Here is a 13,177-nt window from a genome sequence, read left to right as displayed (position 1 = left end):
GCGAGAATCTGCAGCACGCTGAATTCTCTGTTTTCTGCCCTGAAAATGCGCTAGATCACCCGCACAACGGTCTCCTCGCGTCCCCGGACCTCCTCGGGGTATTAGGAACCGTTTAGGGCCGAAACCCTAAATCTGCAAAAATACACAGCAAGCTGTATTTCCCTGTTTTGGGCTCCGTTTCGCGAGCCGCTCGCATCCGTAGCAAATCCTAGAGCTCTCGCACCTATAGGGCTACTTGCCCTTTGAATCGGACAAGATTTCTTGCGTGAAATCTCTTCGAATTCACCTGTACCTCTGGGAGATTAGCAACCAGCTAATCCAATACTTGTGCAAGAGGCTCTTGCCTCGGCAATTGCGCATGAACCCACACAATTGTCCATACACATGAAAAGCCCTCGAGCGGGGCATCACGTTTCTGTATTGAAAAGGGAAGAGAGGTGCGCCAGAGCAGAATCATCGCGCTACATAGTGCAAGCAAGAAGGCAACTTTCCATTAAAGCTTCATCACCTGCACCAACTACTCACACACACACACTGTAAGTCACAGTGAGAGAGAGAAGCGGCCCAGATCAGCCCAAATCAATTTGGGGCTCCCAAAACTAGCTGAGGTGGCAATGATTTGACTTCTGCAACTTCTGGTGCTGCCAGGTGTCCACTATGCCTGTGAGTTAATTTTCCTAGTACCCACAGACTTATAAGTGTAGCGAGGGAGCCTAAATGACTTTGAACTAGAGCATAGACACCATTTTACTGCTCCGATTCCAGTGCCGGTCGGCCCAATCAACTCATGGCGACAAGGCCTTCCCGTCTGCGAGTGAAACTTTCGGCCATTGGCCGTTTCACACTCGCCACACAATGTCCAATCATTTGTGACTTCAAAATGAGGGTCCCAAAATTTAAAAATAAAAATCATCGGAAAGAAACCAACAACTAAGGTTAGCAGTTGCCACGTCACGTGACACCCTGGCAAAAAGGTATCCCAAAACCTCTCGCAATAGTCATCCAAAGTGTCTCTTAGTCATTCTCAAATGATGCCAAGCCATGATGACATCGTCTTCATATTCTTCCGTTATCTATACAAGAGTGAAAACTCTCTTGAATTTTACCCACTTCCTAGGTGCTTCTCTATGCAAAAACACAGTAGACCACCATGTTTATGCAAGTAAGACACCGCCCTTCTCACCTTGGAGTGTTTCAACAAACAACCTCCCGAGAAGGCGACGTCAAACTACTTTATAAATTCAAGGGCTCGATGGGTGTCCTGATAGCCTAAGAACGTGTCAAACTTGACTGCTTCACCCCCATCCTTGAACTCCTTGGTCTTCTTATCCTTTTATTCATTGTCTAAACTGTCAGCAGAGGATGAAGTCTTCTCCACTGAACTGCTAGATGGCTCCCTATGCCTCCTAGGCTTTTTCAAAAATCTGCTTTTCTGGCTTTTTCTCCGCTTCTTTTGCTTTTTCTCATCCTCTTTGGAATGATGAAGAACCGTCGGAACTCTTTGAAGACAAAGAAAAATTTAGGTTATCCTTGAAACAAACATGCTTCTTGGGTCTGCTTACCACCTCGAAAGTTGACTTCCAGTCCAAAAAACCGGGGAAATCCGTTGATTTCTTCTTCTTCCGAGAGTGCTGTAAGCTTTTTATCAATTGGTTTGTCTTCTTTTCAAGAGCTTGGTCAAACTCTTTCTGCGAGTACAGTTTCTGCACTGAGCTTTTCTTTCAGCTTCCTTACCATCTAGAGAGGAGAATTGACGACCCTCTTGCCATCTTGAGTGAATCTAAACGGTTGGATAATTATTCAAGTGATTCACATATTTCAGGTCTTTGGAGTACTTGATCAATCTTTTCACACGCGTATCAACCTGTAGTTGACGTTTGTACTCTACTTTGTCAAGATTCCCCGTCGAAAATTTGCCAAAATCTCCGTTGGTGTCTTCTATTCCCTCGCTAGGACTCAGCTTTTCTTTATCTCCCTGCAGACCAATTGTCAAAGGGGTGTCATCTTTGTCAGATTCTCCGCGAGAACCCATGCGTGTTGCAGAAAGGATCAGATCCTCCGTAGTAGAGGAATCGTTTTAATCCCTCATACCACTATTACAAGCTTGGACACTCCAAGTGAGAAATCAATAGCAAAACACAAACAGAAACTGCAAAATCACTGAACTTGAATAGAGAGTCGACACGGAACGACGCAGTTCCGTTCCTAGATGCACCGACCCCAAAGACTGGCTCCCCTTTCGGTATTACTTTATTATTGCTTCACAAAGATACAACTCCCCAAGGGTCCAACCCTCTCCGAGACTGCGTCCAGATGCTCCCTGAGAACTGGCCCTCTGGGCACTTATAAACGTACAAGGGATGACCACAAGCGAAGCCCCAAAAGCATCCGATCCGCTCTGGCCCAAAAGCTTTGCCCAAAAACTGCCAAAATCAGCAGCGCAAAACGGAGAAGTCCGTACAGCCTGCCACTTCATCAGCATAATTTACAAAAATCTTCCAGAGTTCAAGCTTTTGATATTTTTAGGGTTTTAGGTCCCTTGGCCGATGTTCATAAGTCGGTAGGGTTAGGTTTACTAAAAACTCTAACCCCCTTCTGGGCCCCTTACCCACACTTGTCCTCTCAGTCATTTCCTCAGTTAGGCACACTACGTCACCTACTTGTGACACATAGCCTTTAAGGAGCACTCTCTCCACTTGACCTTAATCTAAGGACACACATTTAGCAGCAACAGAGTACAAGAGTTCCCTACATTTCTTGTGATGTCATCTACTTAGAGATTTCTTGTCCTCTCGAGTTCCCAAGACTGCTATTATGCTCGTGGAGTATTGTCCTCTTGTGGACGTTGCAGCATACATTTTCATCCAAGGCCTCACATCTTCAGGTTCTATCAGTTTGTTCAGCATCAAGTGTTGAGAGGGGGTGTTAGAGTTACACCACTCTGCTACTCCATCTACAGTTAGGTATACTAGTGTAACCCCCGGCTGGCCACCCATTGGCATGTCATGTTAGGCTGCATCTGGTCCAAGCCGAGCCACATTTGGCCGGCTGGACACTTCATGTCCAGGAGCCCTTTTTGGGCTCTCATTTCCTATCGTGGGGCTGTCTATGGGGCTGGCTAACCCGCTCTCCGTCTACTCTGACATGATTGGGTGTTCTACATATTGTGTTCATTCACACACATCTAGAGAACCTCGTCACTGTTTTATGTCACCTGAGTGGAACTTTAATACGTTGAAGGTCGTTTATGATTGTTGTTAATGGCTAATCATTTTTACACCTTTTCACCATGTCCCTTTTGTAATAGTGTTTTCATTGTTGGTGCGCTTCTCTGTCCTTCACAAGGGAGCTTACCACAATGCACAAGGCCTTCCTCAACTTAGTGAGATGACCCTGTAAATTGCTTCAGCCTTCTATTTGGCTTTTTACCTTCTCTAGTTCTTGGAGATGCTCAACAAAGTAAGCATAGGGAGCAAAAGAGATCGATCTGGAAGGGCAAACATGCGATATCACCGAATTAACATTTGACATCAATTACAAGCCTAAAGTTTCACCAATGATTGTGCACAAGCATTACCTTGTTAATGCCTTTGCAATTGCCTCATTCGTTATAATGGGTATTGCAAGAGATCTCTCTCTCTCTCTCTCTCTCAAAAGCCTACCAGGAGCAACCACGCTCAGCTATGGTGGTCGATATTGTGTTGGTCAGTACGCTCAACTCGCTCAGCGATGGTGGTCGATATTGTGTTTTGTTCGTTACTTATGGCAGCTACTACTTCCAAGTTCCAATGAAAATAGCCTGGAGACTAAGTAACACGCAACATTTAATGAGGGGTGGTGAGGGGATCGAAGTCCAAGGTGGGATCTTAAGGAAGAGTAAACCCGGGCAGAGCGAAAATTGAGGCGAAAAGGAATCAGGCCAGCGTAAAAAATTAGGGCTTTGCCAACCGGTTTTGAACCCACAACCTCGCGGCTCGAATTCTGAGTCACATGGGTTAACCAACTCACCTACACCTTTTATTGTAAGCCAACATGCACTGTCCGGGTTTACGGGGTTCAATTTGTAATGTGACAATTGTGGCTGCGATTGCACATATTTTCGTGTGTGGACTTGTGAGCCGTGGATCCCTCACCACCCCACATTTAATGATGTGTGTTATTTAGTCCTGAGGATGGGCGTTTAGGTGATCTCACCAACTTTGGCGTACTAGCATGGCCCCTCGTACTCCAAATTGATAATGGAAAACCTACATATGGAAAATGTTAGAGGTAAATTGATTATATTGGAAGATTTTTGACCTGACATACGTCCCAGTAGACTCCAGGAACTCGTGGAAGCAATTGAAAACCATTGGATTCTGCTTTTCAAATAGGGCCGCATGACAAAGAATGTTTTTCCCACTTTTTTCCGCCATCAGTGCTATGGAAAGAGGGAGAATTCTATATATATCCAAGTATTTACAATTGTACATTGCTATACTTTTTACACCTACAAGGGGCCATGCGTTGGGAAGAGCTTCCCCAAGGGGAAAGAGGGTAACACTTCTCGTGTTACCATGTATGTGGTAGTGATGTGTGTGAACACACTTAGGACCGTCAGGGTACATTTTTCCCTCACTAGGAGGCTTTTTCCCCGTGCATTGTATATACACCCATCACTCTAGGGCTGACTTATATTTTTATTTGCACACTAAGCATTATACTCTCTATCGTGTGCCATGAGCTTCTTCATCTTTTCCAAGCCGTGTGTGTGTCCCTACAACCCTAATTCTAGCAATTGGTATTAGAACAGGTCACGTTCTCGTGGTACTCTCACCATCACCTCTTCGCTCACATTCCCAGATTTCTCGAGCTTTTGCAAGCATCAGCAGATTTTGGGAGGGCTCGTAGGGCTCAATGTGCTCAGATTTTTCATTCAGACTCATTTCGGCCTCCATCTCCACTACAAGCAGTAATGTGCAGGCAATGTTGTCCTTTTGTGTACAATTTTCATCAATGCAATTTTTGTAGAGCGGGTCCTTTATATTCTTCTTCAAATTGTGCTATATAGCACGTGTTAGTCCTACTTAATTTTTCCTTCTTTGGGGCAATTTTTGCATCAGGTATAGTCATTCGCCATGACTGACAACACCACCTATGTTTTCAAGATGCTTGTTGCTCAAGATAAGTTGGATAGGGATAATCACCCAATGTGGGCTTACATGATGACGCATGTTCTTGTGTCCCTAGGCATCTAGAATGTTATGCAGAGCATTGATGTACGTCCTCCTCCTATGGATGCAGGTTCCATTGAGGATGTTGCAGGTTCTAGTAGATCTATTGTTGCTAGAGTTGTTTTGCCTACAACTGAGCAATCTCATTGGGATGTAAGAAATGTGCATGCTCATGCATTGATTTCATTTTCTATGAAGTGCATTATTACTCCTCACATTTGCTCAAGCAAAATCAACAGAACAGGCTTGGGATACTCTGGCTGATCTTTATGCAAGTCTCAATGAAGCAAAAATTGCATTGCTACGTAAGGAGATGGAGTCGAAGATCATGGACTTTGACATGGTATCAAAGCGCTTGGCTCGTTGATTGCAAGGGAGAGGATAAGCACCCGTTCAAGAGGAGTAGCAGAGCATAGACAATCTTGGCATTCCACATCAGCGTTTTAAGATGCAGGCTAAATCGACATTTTTTGGCTTACTATGAGCTGAAGTGCACTCGCGAGGTGGAATACAAGGCAAAGTCCCCTATTGGCTACGCATTGTGAAGTGCAATTTAGAGAAATTCCTTCTAGCCAAGCGTCCCAAAACACTATCTGTGAGTTAGTGTAGCAACCAATGGTCAGTGGGCATTTTTTAGCTACATTTTGAGATGCTCACACAATAAAGGCCTTGGTAGTGTTTAAGACGCGATCTAAATGACCAAGTTGGAAAGCTTGTTGGGGCTGTTTGTCCTAGCAATTTGAAACACTGGAGGCAATGGGGGGTCTCCATCTACTGCACCTTGATATACATGGCATTAAGCAACATGAGGACTGCCAAGGTTGTTTGGTTCAGTAGTATCTCTCTCTCTCTCTCTCTCTCTCTCTCTCTCTCTCTCTCTCTCTCTCTCTCTCTCTCTCTCTCTCTCTCTCTCTCTCTCTCTCTCTCTCTCTCTCTCTCTCTCTCTCGTGTATTCTCCCCATTGCTTTACGCTTTTGCATTGTCAACTTTGACATGGTATGAGAACGCTTGGCTCGTTGATTGCAAGGGAGAAGATAAGCACACGTTGAGGAGGAGCAGGTAGTGCTTTACAAGTGCTATGAAACCCAGAGTATAAGGACCTCCTTGGATAGAACCACAAAGCTTCGCCAACAACGACCTCGAATGACCAACATCAACTCACGGCTATGAGAAGTAGATTGACCAATTCCCAAATAGCGGCCTATGCACGGGTGAAGTTTTCAAGGAATTCGTCGATTTGTTTGGCTCAAGGTTGTGAAGCCAAAAGCAAATGCAAGAGTTTGCAAAGGCAAGCTGGACAAGGACGACAGTACCAGTACTCAGTTAGATGCCTAAGTACCCACGAGGTCTAACAACCGTTGTTATAAATGTGACACGACGCTTTGTTTGGCTTGGAATTTTGAAGCCAAAGACAAAAGCATGAACTCACAAGAGGACAAAGGCAAAGGCAAGCTGGACAAAGATAACGGTGATATAGAACTGGCAAAGGAGATTGACATGGCACATCTGGAGGCGGCCACAATGGCCAAGACGCCAGATTTCTAGTCATGAGGCAATTACCGCCATTAGCTTCAGCCAAGGAGAGACTTGTGAGTGGCAGAGAGGGGCAAGCCATGATCCCTATAAATAATTTGGACCATTGTGTTGGATTTCAATTTGTCGTTGTTTGAACCCATGGGTCGGAGTTTAAGGCACATGCATCTCGCAGGGAACCAATCCATTGTTGTTGGTCAAAATTATGGACAGGATGTGTTTCGAAGATCATTATCTAGGAGTATTTAGACGTGATGTGTTCACAATTCACGAATGGGGATCCTTGGAGTCTACAATTCAATTTTCTACAAAGCAATTGATGCTCAAGATGGCATTCTTCTAGGGTAAAAAGTTAGAGGTAGCATAACCGAGTAGTCTGCAGGTGTTGGGGTGTCCATGGTAGCTTCTTCATCGACTTGGTCTCACTATTTATGTCCACTATGAGCTGCAAAGAGGATGTTAAAAGTTTATGGCATTTCAAGTGAACTGCCCAATGTGATCCCAATATTTATTCTGGCTTTTAGGTATTTATCTCACTTATTTGTCAAAGTCTGGGAAGGGCAATTTCCTGAGGTGGCTATATAAGCACACTTACCCTCCATTCTATTACACAATCATCAATTCATTGCCAAGGTTGGTTGGTTTAGCACTCTCTCTCTCTCTCTCTCTCTCTCTCTCTCTCTCTCTATATATATATATATATATATATATATATATATATATATATATATATATATATATATATATATATATATATATATATATATATATATATATATATATATATATATTCTCCCCATTGTTCTATGCTTCCACATCGTTGACTTTGACACTTTTTCTATTACTTGGAGACTTATGACCCAAGGAAATCCTCAAGTTGTCAATTTTGATGCATTATGCACATTGTTGTTACAAGAGTTGCTTTTAAGAAAGAACAAGGCTTAACAGTGTGGAATTGGGCACTCTTTTATTGTTGCTCAAAGAGGACGTGGTAACCACTTCTCGAGGTTCTTCTATGAGTAGCAAGTCACTTGTGTCTAGTGCTTTTGCCGGAAGCATTTCGTCTTGAGATTCTGGTGAAAAAGCAAAAAAGAAGAGTGTTGCGATTATTTCAAGGTTAATGATCATTTGATCAAGCAATGTCCTAAGTTGAAGCCCAAAGACTCCAAGAAAAAAGAGGGCGGATCTTCTATCAGTGCAGCTATTGCAATATCTTCTATAAATGGAGATTGTGATGATAATGTGGATGCAGAATGGGCATTGTGTGTAGACTATACTTATAATCCTTATGTTCATGATGCATGCATGTCAATTGTTGCAGAGTCACTTGTTTGGTTCTTTGATAGTGGTGCTACAAAGCGCATTACTTTGCATCGTGACTTGTTTACCTCTTCAAGGTTGTCCTCATGGGAATATTGTCACTTGTGCCAACAGTGCCTCTTATCCGGTAAAGAAAGAAAGATTGTGCTAACTACTATGAATGGAAATTCTTTCACAGTTGTTGATGCACTTTATGTACCATGGATTAAGAAATATCTTTTGTCTATATCTACACTTACAAAACTTGGTCTTGTTGTCAAATTTGTGCGGATAGATGTACAGTTCATGATCTTAGTTTTGGTGATAAAGTTGTTGCATCTGGTATTTTTTTTCCTGGGCTGTATAATCTTTGTATGACAAGTGTGGACAAAATTTTGCAAAAGCAATTGTGGATTCAAAGGATGTTTCAAATACCAAACTTTGGCATGCACATTTTGGGCATTTTAATTTTGCTAGTTTGATGCGTTTGCAAAAATCTGATATGGTTGCTTCTTTGCTGCCTCTTGAAGCACCTTTCGTGAAGGTTGTGTTTTGGGTAAGATGTAGCATTCAAAGTTTATGAAGGATGGTTCAATAAGGGCTACATGCAGGTTGCAACTTGTGCATAGTGATGTTTGTGGGTCTATGCAAACTCCATCCTTGGGTAATTACCTGTACTTCGTGACTTTCATTGATGATTACTCTAGGCATGCATGGGTGTATTTTCTTAAACCTAAGTCCGAAGTGTTCATGTGTTTCAAGCAATTTCTGGTTATGGTTGAAAATGCCTCTAAATGTACTATGGGGACCCTCCATTCATATTGGGGGGGGGAGGGGGTATATCTCATAAATTTAATGCATTTCTGGCTAGTCGTGGGATAAAACACCAATTTACAATTCCATATACACAACAAAATGGTGTTGCTAAAAGAAAACATAGGTCGCTTACGAGAATGGCACGGTGTATGGTCAAGAGTCAAGCTTTACCACATTCATTTTGGCTTGAGGCCGTAATGTGTGCTACTTATGTACTTAACAGGTGTCCTACCAAAGCCTTGCAGTCTATAAATCATTATGATAAGAAGCCATCTATTGATCACATGCGCATTTTTGGTTGTTTAGCTTATGCTTTGGTGCCACACATGTTGCACAAAAGATTGGATGATAAGCTATCAAATGCACTTTTTGTTGGTTACAATCTTGAAATCAAAGTTTATATGTTATACCATTTGCAAAACAAAACGTATCTTCGATTCACGAGATGTTGTATTTGTGGAAGATTCCATTGTACCTTTGTTATCATGCACTAGAGACAATAATGTAAGCTCACAAGATATTTATGATACCTTGTTGCCTCTTTTTAGTGGTGAAAACTTAAATGTAAATTCCAATGAGGCATATGTATAGCCTATGGGGGTTTCCAAAAATGTTACAAATTAGCCTATTACTAATGTAAATGTGCATGATATATGTGGTTGATGTGGAAAGGTCTAAAAATAAAGAGGCTAGGGGTATGCCAAAATGGCTAGTGCATACTTTGTGTGACAATTAATTGGATGCACCTATGCCTAATCATACTCATTTAGGTTTTTTCCATGCATCCTATGCATCAGATTTATATGCTTTGGATGTTTCTAGTCAACATGATAAAAGAAGAACCTCTTTTTTTTTATAAAGCAAAAAGTTTAGAAAATTGGATGGCTATAATGCAATTAGAATATGATGCACTTATAGAAAATGAAACATGGACTTTATGTGATTTGCTTCTTGAAAAAAAGGCCATGGGTATGAAGTGGTTTTACAAGTTGAAATGTAAGCCAGATGGTGAGATTGATTGCTACAAGGCTAGACTTGTTGCAAAAGTTTTGCACAACAAAAAGGTGTTGACTACGACGGGACTTTTTCTCCCACTTGTTGTATGACTATAGTTCGTTTTCTATGTACATTGGTAGCTCACGTTAGATGGAATGTACATCAATCATACATTGTTATTGCTTCCTTGCATCGTGATATATTTGAGGTAGTATATGTGACACAGCCTCACAGTTTGTCAAGAAAGGACTAGAAAAGAAAATGTGCAAATGCAAGAAAGTCTTATATGGGTTGAAGCAGTCTCATTGTCCTTGGCATGAGAAAGTTGACATTTGGTTAAACAAGGCTTTTATAGTAGTCCAATTGAATGCTATGCCAGCTCTCATTCACCACATCACTCCTAGGGGGATTTGTTACTATATATGTGATAGTGATGTGTGTGAACACATGACCATTGGGGCACTTTTTCCCTCATTAGGAGGTCTTTTCCCATGTGCATTGTATATACACCCATCACTTTAGGGCTAACTCATCTTTTTATTTGCACACTAAACAATATACTCTCTCTTATGTGCCTTGAACCTCTTTATCTCCTTCGAGCTATTTGTGCAACCCTCTTGTAACCCTAATTCCAACACATTGAAGGTAATATGTCAACTTCAAGCCCTCTACATGGGGGTTACACCAATAAGGCTCTATTTGGGTGTTTTTAAAGGATTTCTTACGAGAGGCATTAACTCTCCATTAAGTAGGGGCTTCTCTCTCTCTCTCTCTCTCTCTCTCTCTCTCTCTCTCTCTCTCTCTCTCTCTCTCTCTCTCTCTCTCTCTCTCTCTCTCACACACACACACACACACACACACACACACACACACACACACAAAGCTTGTTTTTCACCTAGTAAATAGCAGACTTCTATTTCATCCATAACTTCGTCATATGAACTCCGATTTGGGCAATCTTTTGCCTCAATTGAATAATACAACACCCTCTTGGTGCCCACATTTTTTTAATAAAAAATCATAAGCAATAGAAGGCTTTGTTGTAGTAACATGTAGAAATTGAATAGGTTGCAATAACTTGCATTTTTCTTGAGCATTTTTTTAACGATGTCTACCACAACTCGCAAGGGGACCTCTTCATCAACAAGATCCACAAACATGGTGTAAAATGATCCCAAATCCCCAAGTATTTTGGATCCCAATGCAAACACATCATCAAAAACAATGTAAGCGACGATTATGGCTTACTTGGTCTCATTGGCAAGAGACTGTTAGCAAGCAAGGGGAAGACTTGTGTGCACTTGCAATGGAGAATGGCACTTTGAACATTCTTGTTGTTGAGAATGAGAAACTCAAAAAGGTGCCTAAAATGAAAACGCCACGCTTGGTACAACTCGAGCATGAAGTGCTAAAATGTAAGCGTTTCCTTGTGGACATGAATTCTTTAAAAGAGCACTTGAGGAAAGTTGATAATGATTATGCATTGAGCGAGGAAAGAATGAATGCAATGAGACGATATGTAAGCGAGATGAGAAACATATCCACGTCATGGCTTGATGTATGTAAAGGTAATGTTGTTTTGGTTTCATCTATCATGCAAGTTACAATTGAAGCAAAGAATGTGGATGCACAAGAATTGAAAGAACGTGCAAAATGGTCCAAGAACATTGTTATTTGCAGGTTGCTAAAGAGGAGTTGGAAACACCTCCATCTATTGCAATTGCCATTGAAGGTTTTTTTAAAACTTATTTTGGCATGTTTGGAATCACAGTTTATGGTACACATAGATTTTTCAAACAAGGAGCTCTTTGCTCATAAGAACGCTCTATCATCTATAGTACGGTTGATGAAACAAAACAAAAGATTATCCTTGGAAATACGTATTTAAGGAACTACCTCATGAAGGAAAGACACCCAAGGAGGAAGCAAGACCATCCAACAAGTAGGGACACATCACCTCGTAGTTGCAAGTATGCTTTTGGAATTGTAATGGTTATCCATGTGGAATGCGAGAATTGGTTAAGATGAGCTAACTAATAAATGGGATGATACCATACTTCTTGTTGAAACATGGGATGATGATACCCAACAAATCTTGGATTGGATAAATACAATGTACATTATTTAATGTGGACCAAAAATGTAAGACAACAAAGAGGACAAGGAGGTGTGGCATACATGATCAAGAAGGGATTGGAAGTTTGTGTATCTATTGTTGAAGATGACAAGCATAAACGCTACATATGGCTAAAAATAATGACATCAATTGGTACACCCACTTACCTCACCATGAATCCAACTTTTATGCTTAAACAAAGATCAAACTTTTGTCAAAATCTAAGCAAGATATTTTCCACTTCATGGACAAGGGTGAGTTTATTGTTCTTGATGATATGAATGCATGCACAAAAACTTCGCAACACAAAATACAACAATTTGTATACCACATGTTTCAAGGATGTTAGAGGATATAGACATGTATAGTCAAATCTCTAGTGAAAATAGACCTGATCAATATGCAAAGTCACTTTTACATAAATGCAATAGCATCCAAGAATCCTCATTGCAAATGGTGTATCTTTATGGAATGGCATCAAGATTTACATATAGAGAGCACAATGAAAAAATGTGATTGATTATATGTTAGTTTCAAAAGCTATCTTGGACTGTATACAAAGTTTAATAGAGAGATTATATGTTATTTTTAGAGGCTATCTTGAATTGCATACAGAGTTTTACACTTAGCCAATGGAACCTGGAATCGGATCACAAGAATAAATGTATTCAACTCAAATGTGCAAAAAGACTCAAATATGTGAAGTCCAATCATAGGGTGGGACAATCATTTTTGTTGGAAATAGGGTTGCAAGGAAACACACACAAATTGGAGAAGATGAAGAAGCTCAAGGCACACAACGAGAGTAGTATTACTTAGTGTGCAATTGAAATATAAGTTGGTCCTAAAGTGATTGGCCTATATATGATACACGGGGGGAAAAACCTCCTAGTGAGGGAAAAATTGCCTTGGCGGTCCTAAGTGTGTTCACACACATCACTACCACATGTATATGGTAACAAATCCCCCCTGGGAGTGATGCAGTGAACAAGAGTTGGCACATAATGTATAGGAAAGTGCCATGTCCCGAGTGCATGATCAATCCACAAAGGGGAGTAAGCCCAAAGCTTTGCAAAAAGCTTTGAACTTCTCACAAGGCAATGCCTTTGTGAAATAGATCTACAAGGTTGTCATGTGTTGGAACATAATCCAAACCAATTTCTCTTGCTGAGAGTCTCTCACTGACATAGTGGTAATGCACCTC

At 41.2% G+C, this 13,177-nt stretch overlaps 1 protein-coding gene across 5 annotated transcripts in view; it reads right to left on the bottom strand.

The window, feature by feature from the left end:
- Nucleotides 1-3,813, bottom strand: part of LOC147419849 (putative RNA-dependent RNA polymerase SHL2) — a 64,719-nt gene extending 60,906 nt beyond the window's left edge. For 3 of the 5 annotated variants that reach the window (XM_086505968.1, XM_086505970.1, XM_086505966.1), the window contains exon 1: nucleotides 3,578-3,769. The gene's annotated coding sequence lies outside the window, so the exon portion shown is untranslated. Of the gene's footprint in view, nucleotides 1-3,577 lie in introns of all 5 variants that reach the window. The other 2 variants (XM_086505967.1, XM_086505969.1) reach the window with 2 other exon arrangements.
- Between the last annotated feature and the right edge of the window lie 9,364 nt (nucleotides 3,814-13,177).

Source organism: Adiantum capillus-veneris, chromosome 29 (assembly GCF_014529385.1).
Source record: "Adiantum capillus-veneris isolate H3 chromosome 29, ASM1452938v2, whole genome shotgun sequence".
Lineage (NCBI taxonomy): Eukaryota > Viridiplantae > Streptophyta > Polypodiopsida > Polypodiales > Pteridaceae > Adiantum > Adiantum capillus-veneris.
The sequence above is the reverse complement of the archived record's forward strand: the minus strand, read 5'-3'. Positions and strand labels throughout refer to the sequence as shown.